This window comes from Pseudonaja textilis, chromosome Z (genome assembly GCF_049901715.1).
Source record: "Pseudonaja textilis isolate UNSWEBS1 chromosome Z, rPseTex1.2, whole genome shotgun sequence".
NCBI classification, from domain to species: domain Eukaryota; kingdom Metazoa; phylum Chordata; class Lepidosauria; order Squamata; family Elapidae; genus Pseudonaja; species Pseudonaja textilis.
In genome coordinates this window covers 41,647,404-41,666,593 of record NC_142008.1, presented here as the reverse complement: position 1 = coordinate 41,666,593, position 19,190 = coordinate 41,647,404, and the positions used below count along the sequence as shown (strand labels likewise).

The 19,190-nt window shown below is 37.5% G+C and overlaps 1 protein-coding gene and 1 pseudogene across 6 annotated transcripts in view; both read left to right on the top strand.

Annotated features, from left to right (window-relative positions):
- TBC1D5 (TBC1 domain family member 5) overlaps positions 1 to 19,190 on the top strand; it is a 438,974-nt gene that overhangs the window by 292,491 nt on the left and 127,293 nt on the right. The gene's annotated exons all lie outside the window — the stretch shown is intronic.
- LOC148123983 (uncharacterized) lies at positions 5,042 to 6,043 on the top strand (annotated as a pseudogene).

Below are 19,190 nucleotides of genomic sequence, written 5' to 3'. Positions count from 1 at the left end.
AATTTCACCATGTGCCTCACTATCAAATGTTTTCTACTCTAAGGACAGTAACAAGTACAATTTAATTATGTATGCCAAAATGATACATCTAGATTCAGAAAATAAATTAAAGACAGAGAAGAAAGAATGTAATGAACAAGAAAATAAGGTAAATGTTTTCCTGCAGAATTTAGAGGCAGCCTCAGAACTATGCAATATAAATTTCTTGGGACCCTATTCAGAATGCTCTAATTCCAGTTAGTTAAGGCTGGGAACTAGTGTGATCTCCAGAGGCAGACACCTCAAGAGGGACACTTAAATTACTGGCCTCAAAATTACTAGCTTCAATTCTGAACAAGCTTTACTTTCCTGACCCTTTTGAGATATCTCCTTATCTATATGATATCCAAGAAAATTGCAGATCTATAATCCTAAATTTTATCTTTACCATAGCTTAGAACCCTGGGGTTTCATTAAAATTCAGTCAGAGGTGAAATAAGAAATCCTTGACATAGTTTTTCAAAAAGAGCTTTGTGCTCAATGATCAGTATCATTATTTTCATTATGCTGCATCGAAATACTACCCAAAAAAGATAACCAGTTAAAGAATTCTTACAGACAGGGTCTAGAAAGAGAACCTTCCCTGCTGTTGCCTTGCCCTGTAAAATATTCTGTCCCAAAGGTCAGATAGCCCTTACTCTCCTAGCCTCTGCAAAGGAATTAAAATATGGCTCTGTAGCCTCGTAAGGGGAGTTCAGAGGTGTATACAACTATGGAGCTGGTTGTTGTTCTAAGAACCTTCCCTTTGCCTTTGAAATTAATTTCTAACAGCAATTATAATTTCTTCCATTTCCCATCTTTAACAACATTCTACCAAGATAAAAATTCACTCCATTTTCCCTGCCAAACACAACTACTTTGGTCTTTGAAGCATTAATGATCAGATCCATATTAGCTGCAAATAATTTGGGTTCTCAAACAAAAAAACCTTTTGCATACAAAACTGCACATACCAAACCAACATATCTCTAATGTCATCACAAGAATGTCTTGTACATTTATTCAGAGTACATTAAACAAAAAGGGGCATACATGTATTTCTTTTACTTGCTGCTAATACTTTATCATAACAAGTATTTAATAGTCAATACTCTGTGATCTTGTTAAGTTTTATTGGGTTTTTTAGCCTTCAAATAAATGAATCAAAGGAGACCTATTATCTACAAAATAATTGGATTAAGATGCTAGATAGTTGCAAAAAACCCCACCCTCAATACTGAGTATAAAACTTCGTGAATGTTTGGACTCTGAATAGTACTCTGGAGGAAATATTTCAAAAGTAGGGCAGGGTCAGTAAAAGCAAGTAGTTGACTCCTTGATAAAATGCATTTGATTAAATTTAAATTAATACTATGTATTAAAAGCAAATAATATGATTATATCCCGTGTACTTACCATGGTTTAATAATATTTAAAATTACAATTCACTTACAGTTTTTGAGGCTTTCTGGTTCAAAACACAAAGCTTTCACAAACTGTATGATGACCAAATTAAATTGCATACTTCCATTTTACAAATTTCTAGGTGACAATGAATGCTGTTTCAAGATATAAATAAATCAAGGACCTGATGCTATTCAAGTAAGCATTTGTAAACTAATACGTATGGCGGGATGCTTTGTAGAAAAAGATAGGAACTAAAGGAAAAAGAAGAATGTAAGATTTTTATGTTAATGTAATTGAATTGGGAATTAATAGATTGATGTCTAACCATTTGAATTAATATGGATTTTCCTTTTAAAAACAAATGATTCATTGTGTAATCTCCATTTTTTTCCCCTTTGTATGTCTTTTAATAACTATTCACCATGATGCAAGAAGTAGCCCATTGCCGCCTGTTTAATACTTTTCAGATGATGATTGCAGATCTCTCATCTGCACTGCTTAGAAAGAAATTTTATAATGTATTTTTATAGGACAAATTTGAATTTAAGCCACCATGGATCCTGTACCTGAATTTTTGCCCACAGTTGTGACAATCATTTTGAGAACTCATCCAATTATACTACATCCAGGCAGTTACCTAGGTAACAACCATACAATTTGAATAAGGGGGACATCACAAGAAATAAAAACAAATGGCCGTATTCCCAGTTTCCCAATACATTTTAATTGTAAATTGTTACTGAAGGTTATTTTTAAATTGAGCAACTAATGTGGTATAAAAATATAGCGTAGATATTTATGATATTGAAAATCCATTTGATATAAATAAGCTTTTAAATACTTTGTCTTTTTTTAATGTTGCGGTGCAGATCTTTTCTTCATACCATAGTATAGCATTGGTAAAAATTGGGAATTAGAAGCTCGATATGGAAAGATATGCCAGAATCTTTGCAGCACAGGCCAAATTCAGACAATGGAAGAGGAATTTAGAAGTTAATAAAAAAGAGTCTTGAAAATGAATATAAAGAAATACTTATTGCAATATTTATTATTATTTCTGCTTGTTTATAAAATGTGAATATATTAGACATACAGTAAATGACTTCTTTTATTTTGTTAAATAATGCCATATTCTTGGACACTGTCCAAACAGATCCCTGCAGTTTTCTTTGCAAACTTTTGAGAAATGGTTTGCCATTGCTTCCTTTCTGGGTCTAAGAGAGCCTAACGATTCCAAGGTCACCCAGCTGACTTTGTGCCATAAGTGAGGCTAGACCTCAGAATTTCTTGGTGTAACTTATGCCAAACTAGATCTAGAATCGTCATACCAATCTTGAATCTCATTAATTTTCAAAGACATTTATTCAACTTAGTACAATAATGAACTTTAAAAATGTTATTTGAAAAACTGGCATAGGTGAGATTTTGCCCTTCAACTCATTAAGTAGGTAGAATTGAGAACTGGAAGCTTAATATTGACAGATATGCTGTAACTTTTGCAATAGAGACCAAATTAGGATTGAAAGTAGGATTGGTTTAGAAGTTAATAAAAAAGAACCCTGGGAATGAATGTAAACTATTACAAAATTTTCTATTACTGCTTTTCATAGAGTGACAGATTTATAGATCTAATCCGTGAAAAATTGCCAATGACTGAAACATTAAATCTGAAATTTCAAGATTTCTTTTAATTATCTTGTACTTTATATATTAGATCCAAGCTTTCTTTTTAATCATACTTTTTTCATACCCTAGAAAGACATCCAGAATACAATTGTAATGTGCATTTATTGTAATTTAAATTGAAAAATAGAATTTTCATAATAGTTTCACTAACATCAAGCAGACAATTTTGGGGGGAGAGGGGGAGTGCCTTCAAGTTAGTGCTGGCTGCTGGCAGCAACTAGAGGACTTTTCTCAATGCCAACCTTTCTCAATACAAGCCGCTTCACAGGAAAAACAAGAGGCAGGAGTATTAGGTATGTTCACTATTTTATATGTAATTATATATTAAAATGGTGGAATAATAATAACAATATCTTTAACACCATCAGACATCAACACCATAAAATATAGAAAGTCATAGAAAATGAAAAAGCTAAAGTGCTAGGGATTTTAGAACTCAAACAGAAATATATCTTCTACATAATACCCCAGACTCAACAATTGCCATGACAAAGACAAAAAGGTCTAGATAATGGACATGGCAGTACTTGGAGACAGCAGAAGAGAAGAGAAAGAATCACAAAATACAAAGATCATAAAATACAAAGACGTGCAAAAAGAAGAAGAAAAAAAACTGTGGCAGAAGCAAGCAAATATATTACCAATAGTAATAGAGACCTTGGGTGCAATTCCAAAACACTATATGCATTGACAAATTTGCCATCAATCAATTGCAAAAGGCAGCTTTACTCAGAATAGTTTATATCCTATGACCATATCTGTAACAACTTCAAACATCCAGATATGCCTATCCCAGGTCCTTGGAAAGGACTCTATAGGTAGGCAAAAATTAAAATCTAGTCTGAATATCTGGCTTAATGTGCAGCCATAATAGTAATAATAATAAGATGGACAGCAATTAGAAAATCTTTAAAATGATTTTTTTTTTATCTTACTTACAAAGGGCCAGATTGTTTGATCCGCATATATACTATGCCAATACATTGCTATATTCTAAGTTCTTGGGAAAAACCCAGTGCATATGAAAGGCAATACCAGTAAAACACCAGCAGAACTGCAAAAAAATGTGCTACTTGCAACATCATATACTGTATTTTAAGAAGATACTTGGTTGACATCTAGGACACTGGCAGAAACCCGTATCAACTATTAGCACCAGTCATTGGTAGTTGTGATACATTTTTAAATGTTCAGTTGACTGAGTTTTATGTTTAAATAATAATAACAACAACTTGATTCACTACTGCACAGCTGAATCATCAAGTGCCTGGATGTCATTGGAATATACATTGGCACTTTCACTGCAAATGTGATGAAGCACTGGAAAACAGTACTGTTTATTGGGAGGGAAAGCTTCAGACTGGTCAACATCAAAAGAGGGATTTTCCAGAGTGATTCTTTGTCACCTCTGCTGATCATCATCGGCATGACCCCCCGTCAACAATTTTACAGAAAACTAACCTAGATTATCAAACTGCTAAAAATTCACAGATAATCTCTCACCTGCTGTACATGGAGGATCTAAAGTTATACAGAAAGTTGGAAATCAAAATCCAGTCACTGACCAATACAGTTCGAATTTTCAGCACTGACATCAGCATGGAGTTCGGCCTGGACAAATGCGCCACAGTGGCACTGAAGAAAGGAAAAATCATAGAAAGTGATGGAATTGAAATGGACAAACCATCAAGTGCCATAACCCGAAGCCTACATACTGGGCATACTGCAGTTGGACAGTGTCAAGCATGGGCAAGTGAAAAATATGGTCAGCAAAGAATACACACAGAAAACTTCTAAAAAGCAAACTGAATGGTAGTAACACCATCAAGGCTATAAATACCCGGGCCATACCCTTCATCAGATATACTGTGAGATTGTAAACTGGGCACAGGCAGAGCTGGACAACCTAGATAGGAAAATGAGAAAACTGATGACCATACACTATGTGCTGAACTCACATAGTGATGCTGACAGGCTATATTTGCCCAGAAAAGCAGGCGGCAGAGGACTTTTGCAAGTGAAGAAGACAGTTGAAGAAGAGAAGCATGCTCTGGCAGATTATGTGAAAGACAGTATTGAACCAGCTTGATGGAGGTCAACCATAGGAAGCTGCTCAAAGTGCAGCAAACCAAGAATCAATACAGGAAAACAGCAATACAAACTCAGGCTGACAGCTGGTATAACAAAGCACTGGATGGACAGTTCCTTGAAAAGATCCAAGGAAAAGTAGATAAGGAAAAGACCTGGTTATGGCTGACCAACGGAACACTGAAGAAAGAGACAGAAGGCCTGATTCTTGCAAGAACAAGCCATCAGAAAAAATGCAATCAAAGCCAGAATAGAAAAATCTGCTGATGACCCCAAGTGCAGACTCTGCAAAGAAGCGGACAAAACCATTGATCACATACTGGGCTGTTGCAAGACAATCGCTCAGACTGACTACAAACAATGTCACAACACAATCGCTCAGATGATCCACTGGAACTTGTGTCACAACTACCATATGCCTGTAGCAAAGAACTGGTGGGATCATAAGCCTGAAAAAGTGGTCAAAAATGAGCATGCAAAACTACTATGGGACTTCTGAATACAGACTGACAACGTTTTGGAACACAATACCCTGGATATCATGATTGTGGAGAAGAAAAAAGTGTGAATCATCAACATTGCCATATCTGGTGACAGCAGAATCGACGAGAAACAATTTGAAAAGATCACCAGACATCAGGACTTAAGAATCGAACTTCAGAGACTCTGGCATAAACCAGTCCAGGTGGTTCCGGTGGTACTCAGCACACTGGATGCTGTGCCTAAAGACCTAGGCAAGCACTTAAAAACAATTGGCGCTGACAAAATCACCATTAGTCAACTGCAGAAGGCCACCTTACTAGGATCTGCTTGCATAATCCGCAGATACATCACACAGTCCTGAACACTTGGGAAGTGTTTGACTAGTGATTTGTGATATGAAACCCAACATAGTTATCTCATTTGCTGTGTACACTGTCATTTTTTGGGTCAACAACAATTATTATTATTGTTGTTGATGATGCTGTTGTTATTGTTATTATTACTGTTATTATTGTTGTTGTTATTATTATTATTATTTGTACATCCTTTTTGGGTAGCCTCGTTTTTCTGGTTTTATTTTATAGTAGCATTTCATTACAATGCGGTTCTCTGACATAGTGTGTTTCTGCTGCTTCTTGTTCAGCTTCCAGTAGCCCTGCAGACCCATGCCCTGGTTGCTCAGCTGTGGGACCTGTGGTCTATAGCCCACTTGTCGACGGATGCCCAAGTTCCCCAACACTTGATGTGGTCCTTGTTAACCCTGGTGATGACCGAGCCAGTATAGGCTTTATTTGGTTGTGTTTCACCATGATTCATTGCATGGGTTGTTGGGTGCACTAAGTCCTGCTCCTCGGCCAAGACCTTTCTAGCATGGTTGGACCTGCTGGTAGTTTGCACTATCACCAGCACAGCTCTCAGCTTCATTGGATCAGTTAAGCCCCCCGCCACGTCAAAGCAGCACCCCATGGGGGGAATAATAGTAATAATAATTTGTACATCCTTTTTGGGATGCCATCTTACTGTGATCTGCTCGCATAATCTGCCGATACATCACACAGTTCTAAACGCTTTGGAAGTGTTCAACTAGTGATTTGTGACACGAAACCCAGCATTGTTATCTCATTTTCTATGTACACCGTTGTTTTTTGTGAATAATGATCATGATAATAATACCTAGGATGTTGGCAGCAACCTGTATCAACCATCAGAGCCAGTCATTTATATTTGTGATACATTTTTAAATGTTCAGTTGACTGAGTTTCATGTTTAATGAATAAAGGAGTTAATAATAATGGGGGGAAAAAACCTTACCCCACCCCCCCACCCTGCCACCCCATTCCTGATCCTGCCTTTCTGCCACCAAACAGACAGTTAGACTGCCCTGGCTGGGCCTGGCTATCTGGTGCGGTTCCTACAGTTATGGTTCTTACGGTTCCTATGGTTACCATCTTTGGATCAGTAATGGCTTAGCCACCATGAATCAACCCAGGCACCTACAATCACTAATGATGAGAAGAAATAAACAAAATACCACATTGGATCTGTTCCAGACTAGCAGGCTCGAAAGCCTGCAACTCTGATTGGCCCGCAAATAGCAGATCGTGATTGGTCACCGCAGACTGATGCGATTGGGTAGTAAACGGGCTGCCGCGATTGGCCCTGCCAAGAGCGGCAAACTCAAATCGCTTTCATTGGCTACCTAGCCGCAGCCAGCCCTATATAAGGGGCTGCTGCGGCTGGGATAGTTTGCACAGATCTGAAGTCACTAATAAAGAGCTGTTGTTATCTGAGTCTTGCCTCCGTTTCTGAACCATCCTTCCAGATCTAACAGGATCTGTCATCGTCTGGGTCAACAAGGACTATGTCAGATGTTATGGCTCCTTGACATCTGTCAAAAAAGGGGTACAGTTGTTACTGCTAGGGAGCCAGGATGTGCAATTGCAAAGCGACTGGAACAAAAGTGCAAAACTTGGACAACCAAAGAAAATCAAGAAATCATCAAATGTTACTACCAGGCACAACCAACAGTCAGGAGATTTCAAAAAAGAATGACGCAACTGTGGAAGGAAAAACACCCGAAAAGTGGTGTAACTGAACAAAGATTAATGGATCAAAAATATTTCATCATCTATAATAAAGTTTTCACAGATGTGGAAATGCAACATCTAGAAATATTGACTAAAAAGAAAACAACAAATAATGATGAACAAGCTGAAGAAACTGCTCCAACACCTGAACAAACTGACCAGCTGCTGGAAGAAACCAAAATACAGGACAAAAATCCTATGCAACAACTTGAAAGTATAGAGCTGAAAGAAAAGATTGAAAACATAGAAAGAAAAAGACAACCTACCATTTATGAAGTGCATAGCAAACAAGTGAATGATCTGTTAATTGCCGTGAACAACATTTAACTTCCATCCCATCCAGCACACTATATGAAACCAACTAAGTAATGTATAGGCCAGCCACTGTTATAACTGCAAAGCTGGGTTATAAAAAGCCAAAAAAGAAACCCACTGGAACACTAAAGTGGAAAATTTGACTTGAAAATAAAAAACTGAATGACTACAGACCAGTTGCTCTAACATCTGTAGTTAGGAAAATTTTTGAAAGGCATGTTCTGTCCCACCTGAAGACCATCACGGATCTGTTGTTAGATCCCATTCAGTTTGCATACAAGCAAATAGATTGACAGATGATGCTGTCAATGTGGCTCTGCACTACATCCTGCAACATCTTGAATCTCCAAATACCTACGCAAGGGTCCTCTTTGTAGATTTCAGTTCAGCATTCAATACCATCATTCCAGACATTCTTCTAACTAAATTAAACCAACTAGTGGTACCTGAACACACTTGTAATTGGATCATAAGCTTCCTAACAGACAGGAAGCAGCAGGTGAAGGTAGCCAGAATCACATCTGATACCTGTACGATCAGCACAGGGGGCCCCCAAGGCTGTGTGCTTTCTCCACTTCTCTTCTCCCTATATACCAATGACTGCATCTCAAAACGATTCATCTGTTAAAATTGAAATTTGTTGAGGACACAACAGTGATTGGTCTCATTCGAGACTGTGGTGGTCTGGCACTTGAAATGAGATGCAGGGAACCGTCTGAGCAAATGCCAGCCCCGAGAGAACCCAGGTACCAGATTTTATTGAAAGAAATTGCAAGTACAAAATCAAAACAATGACCTCAACATTACCTCAGCAGGGTGATAATATACTGTGAAAAGTCCCATGAGAATATCTAAGCACGGAAAGTCCCACGGGAATGGCTCGGCTGGGTACTATGACCTTTCACCGATATACCTGGTCCGTCTAAGCTTTGCAGATCAAAACAGGACCAAACACCCATCATAAAGGCAATACTGCCCCCACCAGGAGTGTTTGTAGATCCCCAGATCTATGCATTAGCTGTACGAAGGACTTACAGAATATGATGAATAAGATATATTACCACAGAGACAACGACAAATCCGCATACAGACAGGAGATTATACAGCCTCATGGTGTAACTGGAACAGTCTGGAACTGAACACACTTAAAACTGTAGAAATGATGATAGACTTTAGAAGAACCCCTCCCATACTACCACCTCTTACAATACTAGACAACACAGTATCAACAGTAGAGACCTTCAAATTTCTAGGTTCTACTATATCACATGACCTAAAATGGACACCTAACATCAAAAACTTCATCAAAAAAGCACAACAAAGAATGTTCTTTCTGTGCCAACTCAGAAAGCTCAAACTGCCCAAGGAGCTGCTGATACAGTTCTACAGAGGAATTATTGAGTCTATCATCTGCACCTCTATAACTATCTGGTTTGGTTCTGCAACCCAACAGGACAGACACAGACTTCAGAGGATAATTAGAACTGCAGAAAAAACAATTACTACCCACCTGCCTTCAATCAAGGAGCTGTATACTGCACAAGTCAAAAAGAGGGCTATGTAAATATTTACAGTCCCCTCACATCTCAGACATAAACTGTTTCAACTTCTTCCCTCAAAACGATACTGTAGAGCACTGCACACCAGAACAACTAGACACAAGAACAGTTTTTTCCTGAAAGCCATCTCTCTGCTAAACAAATATTTCCCTCAACACTGTCCAACTATTACAAAGTCTGCACTACTATTATTGTTAATCTTCTCATCACTCCTTATCACCCATCCCCTCCCACTTGTGACTGTATGACTGTAACTTTGTCGCTTGTATCCTTATGATTTATATTGACTGTTTCTTAGTGTGATTTGATTGCTTATTGTACCCTATGACTATCATTAAGTGTTGTACCTTATGATTCTCGACTCTTGATAAATGTATCTTTTCTTTTATGCATACTGAGAGTATTTACACCAAGACAATTTCCTTGTGTGTCCAATCACACTTGGCCAATAAAGTATTTTATTCTATTCTATGAGAGGATGTCAGCAATTTAAAGTACTCGAAAGAAGGAAAACTAAAGAACAAAAAGCTGAAAAATAGTTTACACAAAAATACAACCTGAAGGAAAAAATAACAGAAATCATGGAAGAACTAAAAGCGTAATAGCAACAGCAAAGAAAATTGAAAGATACGAATAAAAATATATAGTGAAAATGTCCAGTTCAGAAGAAACCAACACCTCTTGTACTGGCCCTTGATGAAAATTGAGTCCAACCTAATGTTCACCCATGTAAAGAAAAAACTTTAAACTTTTGGAAAGAACTGGGAAAACCCAGTGGAATACAACAAAACTGCCTCCTGGATCAAAGATAATTAACAACAAACAACACAAAACAAAATGGAAAATATTGTAATAACAACTGACATGGTTGCAAAACAAGCAAAGAAGGTCTAGAACTGGAGTGCACCTGGCCTGGACAAATTGTAGGTACTGGCTAAAACACCTGAGCAGCCTCCATCATCGCATAGCCACTAAATTTGATGAAATGCTTCAAAATGCAACAAATGAAGAATGGCTAACAATGGCTGGTCAAACATACTTGATAATGAAAGATCCAGAAAAGGACACAGAACCAGGCAACTATCCCGAATTACTTGTCTGCCATCTACTTTCAAACTTTTTACAAGAATACTGGCAAATTCAGTATTGAATCATCTGATGGAAAACCATTTGTATCCATAGAACAAAAAGAAAATTATAAAAGATCAAGAAGAATAAAAGATCAGCTGCTCATTAACAAAATGGTATTAAAAAATGCAAAACGAAGAAAAACGAATTTAAATATGGCATGGATTGATTACAAGAAGGCATTTGAGTCAATAACCTACAGCTGGATTAACACTTGCCTGGAAAACTTTGGAATCACCAAAAATATTTGGACATTTTTGAAAGGAAATATGCAAAAATGGAAAACAGTTCTAACAGCAAATGGTGAGAACATTGGTGAAGTCAACATCAGACGAGGAATCTTCCAGGGGGACACATTTTCACTACTATTGTTCAACATAGCATTAATTCCACTGACAATAATCCTACAAAACACAAAACTGGGATACCAAATCTCAAGCCAACATGACAAAATAAGCCACATGGATGATTTAAACTGTATGCAAAAGCCCCTCCGGACTTAAATCAATACTCAACACAGTTTAACTGTTCAGCAGCGATATCAAAATAAACTATGGACTTGAAATGCTATATTATCCATGCAGCTAGGAAAAATGGAAAAAATAGAAGGAATAGAACTGGGAAATAAAAGTATAGTGAAGGCATTAGCAAATGATGGCTGTTACAAATACTTAGGCATATTGAAAGCAGATAACATTTTGAATGGAAAAGCCAAAGGGTCAACGCAAAAGAAATACATCAGGAGGGTCTGCAAGATATTAAAATCAAAGCTGAATGCTGAAAACATAATTAAAGCCATTAATACATGGACAGTTCCAGTGATATGTTACTCACCTGGAATAATCAACTGGACTTTGGCTAAACTGGAAAACTTCGACTAGAAAATGCTCAAACTTTAGAATATGTACCACGCTTAACATCCATGAAGTAACATCGACAGGTTGTACCTGCCAAGAAAAATAGGGAGCAGAAGGCTATTGCAAATCTATCAAACTATAGAGCAGTGGTTCCCAAAATGGGCGGTACCATCCCCTGGGGGGTGGGATGTCTTAAGGGGCGCTAAGAGGCAAGAGGGGTGGCAGGGGGCGCTAAGAGGCAAGAGGGGTGGCAGGGGGGTGCTAAGAGGCAAGGGAGGCAGCAGAAGGGTGCTGGCCCCTCGCAGGGCACAATTCAGGGGTGGGATTTTACCAGTCATTACCATTCCCAGTAGTTCGGAGAACCAGTAAAATGGGCCCCTGGCTGTTCCTGCTCCTCTCCACTCTCTCCTCCGTTGCCTGCCTAGTCAGTCCTTATTGCACATGCGCGACATCACGCATATGTGCAACAATCGCTGACAGCCACAGTGGCGCATTGGAGAAGCAGAGCAGAGCTTCACGCATATGTGCAACAATCGCTGATGGCCACCGCCACCACTTTCTAGGCGCCGGCCATGCAGACTCACCCCATTGATTGCTGCACCACTCTGCTCAGACTTGCTTGGGCAAGACCCTCTGGTGCAGCGGGCTCAATGGAGTGGACCTGTGGGGTCAGTCCCTAGAATGCAGGCACAATGGCGCGTTGGAGAAGTAGAGCACGCAAAGCCAGAAGTCAGCAATTTTCACTGCAAAAAAGGTCCAGCTGCTGTGTCTTTTTTTTTTTTTTTTTGGTGCGGCTGCAGGCATTCATGACAAGAGCAACGTGGGCTGGCAGGGAACCCAGCAACAACAATGGCTCATCCTTGGCTAACCTTCCCTGGCAGCCTGCTGTGGGAGGAAGGTAAAGTCAGGGCCTTGGGATGACGAAAGAGGCAGTCATGGGGGAGGAAATGGGGAGATTAAGGGCTGGGGCCTCTGAAAGTGGAAATTGGATGATGCAGGATTAGCCCAGGCCCTTGACAGATTAGGCCATGCCTGCCTGAGCAGAAAATAGGTAGATAGGTTAAGGAAAGGATAGAGAGAGAGGGAAAGAGAGAGAGAAAAGAAAGAGAGAGAGAGAAAGAGAGAGAATGGAATGGAAGGAAGGGACAGAAAGAAAGAGACAGGAAATGAGAAAGAAAGAAAAAAAGAAAGAGGAACGGAGGAAAAAGTGAATGGGATATGGAGGGAGGGAGAGAAAGAAAAAGAGAGAAAGAAGGAAGAGACAAGAAAGAAAAGAGAAAAGGGGGAAAAAGAGAAAGAAAGAAAAGGGATAGACAAAAAAGGGGATGTAAGGAAGAGACAGAAAGAGAAATAAAGAAAGGGAGGAGGGAGGGAGAGAGGGAAGGAGGAGAAAGTGAATGAGGTATCTAGTCCAACCACTTGCTCCAGCAGGGTTGGAAGGGAGTGTGTGGGGGGATGGCTGTCAAAACTCCAAAAACAGGTCAAGTAGCTCTGGGAAGGTCAGTCATAATTTAGAACACTTGCTAAGCAACCGGCCATTAAGCGAGGACCACTTATATTTGCTTTGCCAGTAACATGGCCACCTGGTCACGCCTATCCAGTCATGTGACCAGAAAGCCATGCCTAGCCAGTCACATGACTAGCAAGCCACAAATTAGGCCATGCCCACAGAACCAGTTGTTAAGAAATTTGAATCCCACCCCTGGGTGGGGGGCACTGAGGATGAATTTGTAGTTCCAAGGGGGTGATGGACTGAAAAAGTTCGGGAACCACTCCTGTAGAAGAAGAAAAATGAAGTTTGAATGATTATGTAAACCAAAGTACAGAAAAATTGCTGCAGGCTGTGAAAACGGAGAACATTATAAAAATAATAGAAAAGGGACTTCCGATGGTGATGTAAGGATGAATAGAAGTGCTGAAGCCCTCTCACGGTTCTTCTTAATCTTTCTTGCTGTTGGTGCGATACTTTGGGGTGCACAAATCCCACAGAGAAGCGTGCCAGTGTGGGGAGACTCGAGCTGCGGTGTGGGGAAGGCAACCCCCACCGCAACAAAGAGAGACCCATTAGAGCCCAACAAGCAAGAGAATGTCAAGCCGAATGGCAATCCTGAAGTCCGAACTGCCACCTACAAAAGGAAGCGAGTGAGTGACAGATTGTGCTGGTTAATGGTGAAGAGTTTGTGTGAGGAATTTTGCGATTGTAATAGAGCTTTGAGCGTTGAAGACCTGCAGACAGTAATAACAAGAATCTGATCGGAGCCCTAAAGAAGCAGCTAGGAAGCGGATGCAAGAGTGGCTGAAAGTGAAAGGGCTCGAGACACAGAAGAGGATAAGGACAATAACAAACAAATAGAGGAGATTGAGAATTCGGAGAGGTTTATCGCACTGTTATCAATGGAGAAGAATGTAATGAATGGAAGGTGTGGGTGACTTGGAATTATTTTCTCACCCTGAAAGATAGGACTTATTAATTCAAGATGAGAAGAAGATTGGAGGCTGCGAAGTGGAGACAACATATTACTGTAGATGACACTTAGAAATTTTTTTAGCTTCTTTGGCCATCGATTTGGAGGTGCATTGTGGTAATCGAGGAGATTGTTTTAGGTGAGGAAATCTGGAAGAACGGACTCTAAGAGCACTAAGACGAAAGGAGGAATGGATTATAGCTGAGTGTGCTGAGATACTCCGAAGCCGTAGACATTACTCAGGAACTGTCCACTTCTAGTGTGCTAATTATCTCCTAATTACAGAGATGGAGAGTTGAAAAGTTACCTTAAGACTTTTTCTTCTACTCACTTTCTGGTGTTTTGATTAGTTACTCCTCCTATATCAACTTTTTTTCTATAGTTTTGTATAAGGAGAAGGATAATAGATTGTTGCAACTGTGATGTAACTTGTCTGATTTAGTTGATTTATTGGTAATATTGATAGTTATACTCTTTTTAGATACATAGGAAAAAGACAAGGGGAATAATAATATTAAGCATTAATTACCATAATTAATTTTCACATTAATATCTGAACATACTTTGCTGATTACTTCAAATAATTGTTTAATATTGAGGTTAATTTATTTCTATTTATATTCATGAATATCTGAAAAAATGTCTTATAATATATATATTTATACAAAGTATTCCATAGCATTTACATATATTTGGAGTTACATATTGTATTTGTATATAAGATTAGAGAGATAGGATAAATATTTATTATTATTATTTAGAAGTTATTTATAGATTGTGAAATAAGTGTTAGATCCTACATATTTAGATAATTGATTTAGAATTTGGATTTGAAATTATAATTGGATAATATCTGTATTTATAAGATTGCCTAGCCGATTAATATACTAAAGAGTTTAGATACCCAATAGATATACAGACCAATCAATTAAATTATTGCCCAATCTCACCATATAGTATTTAACACTAAATGTTAATTTGGGATAACGTAATTAATATAGTACAAAACCAGAAACAAATTCTAAAAGAAATGACTTCTATAACTACTGCAACGCTTAAAACCGGAAAGAAGACTACTTCAACATTAACAACCTAGTCGGCAACAGCCTTGCCTATGGCACAAAAGACAATTGAGGAAACACTTCCATTGGAGAAGCAATCCTGTACCAGGAATGCCAATATTCATTCAATTCTGCTCACTTTACAACAATCTGTGCTGAAGTTACAAGAAACAATGGTGAAAACCCATACAGAGATGAGAGCAAATATAAATGAACTAAAAGAAGAGATGGGGAGATTAAAAGCAGAAATGAAAGTAGACATTTCCAAATTAGATGAGAAAGTTGGAACAATACAGGCGTTGGAGAAAAAGAAATCAACAATAAAAGAAGTAGAGAAAAGGACAGAACAAACTGAAAGAAAATTGGAGATGGTGATGAACACCTAAGAATGAGAGCAAAGAAATGGAAGACTCTGGTCTTCTTAGAGATGGACAAGGCCGCAGCATATTTGAGATTCCAGAACATAGTGGAATCAAAAGAAGAAGGTGATGGCGGAAATACTGGCAGGAATATTGGAAAAGGACAATGAAGAAATTTTGAAAGAATTGGACAAAGTTTATAGAGTTAGTATAAAGTACCCGGGATGCCACAAATGCCCCAAAGAAGTTCATGTTAGATTTGCAAGAAGGAAGGTCCGGGACATTATATACAAAATATCCAGAGGAGAAACAATTATATATAAAGATAAAGAAGTTTTGGCTCTAAAAAAAAATCACAAGAAGAGTAAGACAACAAAGATGAGACTATAAATTCTTGGTGGCCCAATTAAATCAAAAAGGTATTGTATTTAAATGGCTGGTCCCAGAAGGGATGTTAATTACATGGGAGGAAAGGAAAGTTAAAGTAGATTCCATGGAAAAAGCCCAAGAATTTTATGAACGGTTGGTAGGCCTGGAAGAGCAGAGTAGTAAGGACAAATTAGAATCAAACTCTCAAGAAGACCAAGACCATCAAAAGAATAGAGATGAGACCTCAGGAAACCCCAAAAACACTCAACTACAACAAGAAAGAGAAGAAGGTAGGACACACTACTAGTCACAAAGAGAAACTGGAGTAACTACAAGAGAAAGAGCAAGAATTAACTAGATAATGGAAGAGGAAAAAAATACTATCAATTAATATAAATGGTCTAAATTTTACGACAAAAAGGAAAACTTTAGCCAAATTAATTAAACAGAAGGCAGATATAGTATGTCTACAGAAACTCATATAAGGAAGTCAGACGAAAAATATTTAGTGAAGCTAGGGAAATTATATATTGCACTGGCAGACTCCAGGAAAAAGAAAGGGATAGCAGTGTATGTAAAAGATGACATGAAAGTAGACTTAATATGGACAGATCCCAGTGAAAGAATTCTGGTCTTGCAAATCTGGATCAACTCTATCCCAATTCTATTAGTGGTAATTTACGCTCCTAAAGGTAATCAAAAAGAGTTCTTTAAACACTTACATGAAAGAATTGTAGAATTAGAAAAAAGAAACATCTGCATTCTAGAGGATTTCAATGCCATTGTGGACCATCAGAAAGATCATACTAGTGGGGGGAGGAAAGGGGAAAAAAAGAGAGAGTTACCAAAGACACGTGTGAAAATAATGACTGAATTAAACTTGATAGATATATGAAGAAAGTTAAACCCAGAAAAAAAGCAATTTACATTCTATTCAAACCCAAATACAGACATGGATTGACATGGCATGGATGAATGGTAAAATAGCAAATGAATTAAAAGAGATTGAAATGTTACCCAATGAATGGGCAGATCACAATCCGATTCAGATACTATGGAAAGGTAGGAAAAAGCCAAAGAAAAGGTGGACGCTAAATACTCAGCTAATTAAAGAATTTACGAACAGACTTAAGGAAGAATTAAATTACTTTTTTAAGGGAAAATTATAATGAGGCAACTACAAAACAAAACATTTGGGATACAATTGAAGGCAGTATTAAGGGGAATAACAATATCATATACTGCTAGGAGGAATAAAGAAAAATATGTCCAGCAAAATAAATTACAACAAAGAATTAAAGAATTAGAAACTCAATTACAAAGTACCCCGAAGGATCTTAGATTGCAAAATCAGATGATAGTAACTAAACATAAATTGAATTGAATTGAACAAGAGGGAATGATTATAAATTAGAATACAACTAGACAGATATATTCCAAATAGGCCAATAAACCACGGAGATGGCTGTCCTACAGACTCAGAAAAGAAAAGGAAAAAAGAGTAATTTACCAATTAATAGATGGAAATGGGGATACCCAACATGGAATAGAACAGAAAAAAGAAATTGTACATAAACATTTTGAAGATTTATATAAAAAGGAGGAAGTAAATGAGGATATGATAAGAAATTATTTGGACAAAACAAAAGATAAAGTAATTGGGAAAGAGATGAAAGAAATATTAATTAAAGATATTACTTGGTCTGAACTGAAAATAGCAATAGAAAACCAAAAAAATAAAACTCCAGGACCAGATGGGATCCCAGGGGAACTTTATAAGATAATAGGAAAACAAATAGGACCCCTCATGGTGGAAGTTTATAATGAGGTTTTACTTGCAGCTAAAATGCCGGGCTAATGGAGGGAGGCACTGATTTTGCTAATTCCGAAAGAGGATTTGGATCCCCGACTCATACAAAACTACAGTCTAATCTCTTTGTTAATCACCAACTATAAAATATTTGCTGCCATCATAGCAAATAGACTAAAAAGAATTTTGAATGAGTATATACATAAAGATCAAAATGGATTTCTTCCTAACAGACAAATTAGGAATAATCTAAGAATACTGTTAGATGTCTTGGAATATTATGAAGCCCACACCGAAAAACAAATAGTTCTTGTATTTTTGGATGCCCAGAAGGCTTTTGACAATTTAAATTGGCAATTCTTAATCCAAAATAATCTATAATATGAATTTAGGCACCAAATTTGAAAATATTGTAACTACAATTTATGCCACCAAAAGGCAAATATTATAATAAATGGAGAATACATATGATCAATAAAAATAGAGAAAGGAGTCAGACAGGGATGCCCACTTTCACCCCTGCTCTTCATACTATCTTTGGAAACATTACTAATGTGAATCAGACAGAACCTAGAAATAAAGGGGTTAAAGATCAAGAAAGAAAAGTATAAATTGCAATCATTTGCAGATGGGGTTATGATATGGGTTTTTTTTATTCAGGACCCAATAGAAAGAGGACAAGACCTGATGAATGAGTTAGAACAATTTGGACTAGTTGCAGGACTTAAAATTAATAGAAAGAAAACAAAACCAATAACCAAAAACTTAACAGAAAAACAGAAATTAGAATTAGAAAAGGTGATGGAATTACAAGTGGCAAAGACAATCAAATATTTAGGAATATGGATGATGATACACTGTAAGACGTTAATGGAAAATATGATAAATTACTGCAACAAGTAAAGAAAGATTTAGAGAGATGGGTTAAACTGCAACTCTCTTTATTAGGGAGGATTGCTACTATCAAAATGACTATTCTCGTAAAATTTATCTATTTATTTCAGACAATACCAATTAAAATACCCAAAAACATCTTTGTGGAACTGAATAGGATAATTTTAAAATTTATTTGGCAAGGAAAAAAACCAAGAATAAACTTAAAAGCAATGCAAGATATGAAGAGCAGGTGGGGTATGGCGCTCCCAAACTGGGAGTTATATCATAGTGCAGTTTCCTTAGTATGGCTGAAAGAATGGGTGAATTTAACTAATAAGAGGATACTGGTCCTAGAAGGCCATGATTTACAGAGGGCGTGGCATGCCTTTCTATGGGATACACGGAAAATCAGACATAATTATTTTCATAGACATTTAATTAGAGGCTCCCTGTTGGCCAGTTGGAATAAAATAAAGAAAAAACATTATCTAAAAATCCCGATCTGGATCTCAACAATGGAGACAATGATTCACCCAAACAATTTGGATATCAATAAGATGATTAAATATAAAGACTTATTGGATATGCAAGGAAATCTGAAATCATGGCAAGACCTTCAGGA